Consider the following 4,037-nt stretch of genomic DNA (forward strand, 5'->3'; position numbering starts at 1 on the left):
AAACTCTGACTGTCATAAACTCTTGCGACTGTTATAATAGCAGGATACTGTATGAAACTCTGACATTTGTCTTACACTGTGACTATTGTCACAAGCTCTGTCTTAAACTCTGATTGTTGTCATAAATCGCTGACTTCTGTTAGAAACTTTGATTGTTTTCTACAACTCTTATTACTGACTTAAATTTTGACTGTCTTTAATCGATCTTAAACTCTGTCTTAAACTCTTATTATAATTTTAAACTCCAACTGACTGCCATATTTAACATTTACTACCGTTTTCAGTTCTCATTACCATCTTAAACTTCGGCTATTGTCTTTAACTCTGACTACTACCATAAACTCTAATAATCATTGACTACTGTCAGAAACTCTAAACACTTATACTCTGACTTATGTCACAAGCTATGACGATTGTCTAAAACTTAAACTGCTGTTATAACTGCTCTAACTACTTTCGTAATTGCTGAATAATGTCTGAAACTCTTACTATCGACTTAAACTTTGATTACTGACTTAAACCCTGACACTTTGTTTATTAAATTAAACTGTAGTTTTCTTAAACTTTCGCTTTCTATAGATAAGTGAAAAATCAATCAGTTTTTTTAGGAAATACTAAGATCGATCAGATTTCTATAGATAACTGAGAGAGTTTCATAAGATGGATCAGTTTTCTACAGACAATCAATATGTTATTGAAAAAGTTGTAAAAATAATCAGTTTTCCAAAGAAAATTATGAAATTTCTTTAATTTATAAAGTTTTTTTACAAAAAAAATGATCACATTAAAATCTAGTGCTTTGAACTTCAGTTTTTTATAGATAAAATGAATCAGTTGTTGGTCGATTGCTTTTGATCATTTATTGATCAAATTTCTACAGAAAATTGTAAAATCCATCGGCTTTGCATTGAAAATTGTAAGATCGATCTGTCTCCTATTTACAAAATTTATAATCGATAGGTTTTCCCTAGCAAATTGTGCGATCGTTTTAAGTTTTCTTAAACTTGAAGTTTTCTATAGATAATTTTTAAGTCGATTTCTATAGATTATTTTTAAATCTATAGTTTTTTTATAGAAAATAGTAAGATCCATAGCTTTTCTAGGGAAAATTATAGAAAAATCTTTAGTTTGACTGTTTGCTCGATCAGTTTCCCATATATAGAAAAATATGGTACGAACGATCATTTTTTTAAAGGGAAATATGAAAATTGTTTAAATTTAGCTAGAAAATATTAAAAGCAATAAATGCTATACAGAATAATGTAAAATGGATCGATCTTATTAAAATAATTGAAGAACACTGTAAAATCGATCAGTTTTAAAAGAACATTATAAGATCACATTTCAATGCAAAATTTTACAACAACTCTACCGAAAATGGTAAGATCATTAAGTTTTTCATAGAAAATTGTAAGATCGTTAAGCTTTCTATAAAAAATTCTAAGATCGAGGACTTTTTTATAGAAAACTAAAGGATCGATCAGCTTTATTAAACAAAAAAAGAGAGATCCATAATTTTTTTATCCCAAAAACTATCCTTCTGCTTCACTGTCTGTACAAGTTAAAATGGGTCCAAAAAACAATGTTGTTGTAAAAAATTAAAGAAAAATCGTTAGATTAATTGTTTGCTCGATCAGTTTTCTTTATAAAGAAAAATTTAGTATAAACGATCAGTTTTCAGAAGGAAATTATGAAAATTGTTTAAATTTAGCTAGAAAATATTAAAGGCAATAAACGATCTATAGAATAACGTAAAATTGATCGATCTTACAATATTAGGGTTTTAAAGAACATTCTAATATCGATCAGTTTTTAAAAAATAAGATCAGATTTCAATGCAAAATTCTACAGAAATTCTACCGAAAATGGTAAGATCGCTAAGTTAAAATCAGATTTCAATGCAAAATTCTACAACAATTCTAACGAAAATGGTATGATCGTTAAGTTTTTCTTAGAAAATTGTAAGATCGTTAAGCTTTCTATTAAAAAATTGTAAGATCGATAATATTTTTATAGAAAACTAAAGGATCGATCAGATTTATTAAACAAAAAAAGAAAGATCCATAATTTTTTATTGCAAAAACTATCCTTCTGCTCCACTATCCTCCCAGAAAAAGGTTACAAATTAAACTAGGCCCAAAAAACAATGTTGTAGTATTACTTCGAAAAAAAATGTTAAGGAAATAAATGTAAAGCATCTTAACACAAAACAAGTGGTTTATAGAAATTTTTCATATTAAAAGACAAATGATTGCATGGTTTGCTGGCAGGCAGGAAGGCAGTCAGGCTGGCACTTTAGCTCAGTGGATGTATGTTGTTTGGTTAAAGTGGCCTGGATGGTTAGTTGGCTGTTTGTCACGTCGACCAAAAGGTTTGTTTTTATTACAGCAAACAAACACTAAAGATCAGCCAGCGACAAGCATGGCGACATTTTTGTCAAATGGTTTTTCTTTTCAATTTTTTTTTTTGGATTTTTTGCTCTCTAGTGGTGAGCTACGTGCATCAGCGGCACTTTTAAGTTAAAGCATAAAGTGCTGCTTTCTAAACGAAGCCTCTGTGGCTATTACTACCACTACTACTATTATGTTTTCAATGAAAATGGCACATTGAACAGCAACCGAAAAAGCAGCAGCCTGGCAAACAATAACAACGTCTACTAATTACCCTATGGGGAGTTCCGTAAGCATGAAACTCCTTAAGCTGTGAAGCCTTAAAATAAAATGCAACAAATGTTTGACAACACAAACACACTTACACAGTCATAGATCAACTGTGAAACTTATAGACTAAAATAAAGTTTAAGTGGTCTTGAGGAGACATGCTTATGTCCAGGCACAAGTCGTTGTGGTGGTACCCGTAGCCAAGACGGAATGGAGTAGAAGGAAAAAAAACGGTAGCTTAAGATCTTTTCGACAAAAACTAATAAATAAGACAAAATGTAAAGCAACAAAAATCAGGCTGGATTAAACGTTAGTTTTATTTTATTTTCCTTCTTAAAGTCACTCTATATTCACAGTAGTTGGTCGCTCAAACTATCGGTCAATATTTTTTTCTTTTTTTTAGTATTAACTAGAGCACCTGTGGTTATAGTACAAAGTAGACAAACGAATGATCAACTTAATACTTCAAACAACAAACTCATTGAGTACTTTTTTTTCGTACTTTTTGCTTAAAGAAATAACCACTGTTTTAAAATATCTAATGTTAAACTATGGTTAGTGTTTGCCTGTTTAGTTGAATGACTGACTGACTAACTATTAGACTGTTTAAGAAGTTTGTTGTAATAAAGTGAACGTAAGTAGTATTATTTATTTATACTACCACTAGTAATGGACAGACAGCTAAACGGACAGTCATGGATACTCAACACGCTTTAGAGTGTATGACTGTGTGTGTGTGTGCGACTGAATGTAGTATAAAAGTGTCGGTATTTGTCAAAATGTCAATTGCAGCGACATTTTCACTTGATCAACAACCTAAAAGCAGCAACCTCATACATTTCAGTTTTACTGCTGCAACTGCTGCTGTTGGTTGCTGTTACACTCACTGTGTTGCTGTAGTTGTTTACTATTTTAGTTTTGTCACTCTACTCCTTGTTAGTTGCTCTTAAGATTGCTTTTTCCTTTTGCTGTTTTTTTTTATTTTTTCTTAAGTGCGAATCTGTAGCATAAAATGCGTTACTTGAGTATATTTTTTGACTTTTAGGAAACTTGTGCTTTGGTGGGTGCTTAATGTGACCAATAGTTTCTCTTCCTTTTAAAGATTTATTTTTGTTGACTAGATTAGTTTTTCGTCGATCAGTTTTTTATAAACAGATCCATCAATTTTCTATAAAAAAACACCAAATTCCATTTTTGTACAAAAAGTAATGAGATCGATTAATTTTGTTTAGAAAATTCTGAGACCGATTAAAGAAAATTTGATGATCAAGTTCTAGTTCAGTTCTAGTTCAGTTCTAGTTCAGTTCTAGTTCAGTTCTAGTTCAGTTCTATGTCTGTTCTATGTCTGTTCTAGTTCAGTTCTAGTTCAGTTCTAGT

The sequence above is a fragment of the Lucilia cuprina genome, chromosome 5 (assembly GCF_022045245.1).
Source record: "Lucilia cuprina isolate Lc7/37 chromosome 5, ASM2204524v1, whole genome shotgun sequence".
NCBI classification, from domain to species: domain Eukaryota; kingdom Metazoa; phylum Arthropoda; class Insecta; order Diptera; family Calliphoridae; genus Lucilia; species Lucilia cuprina.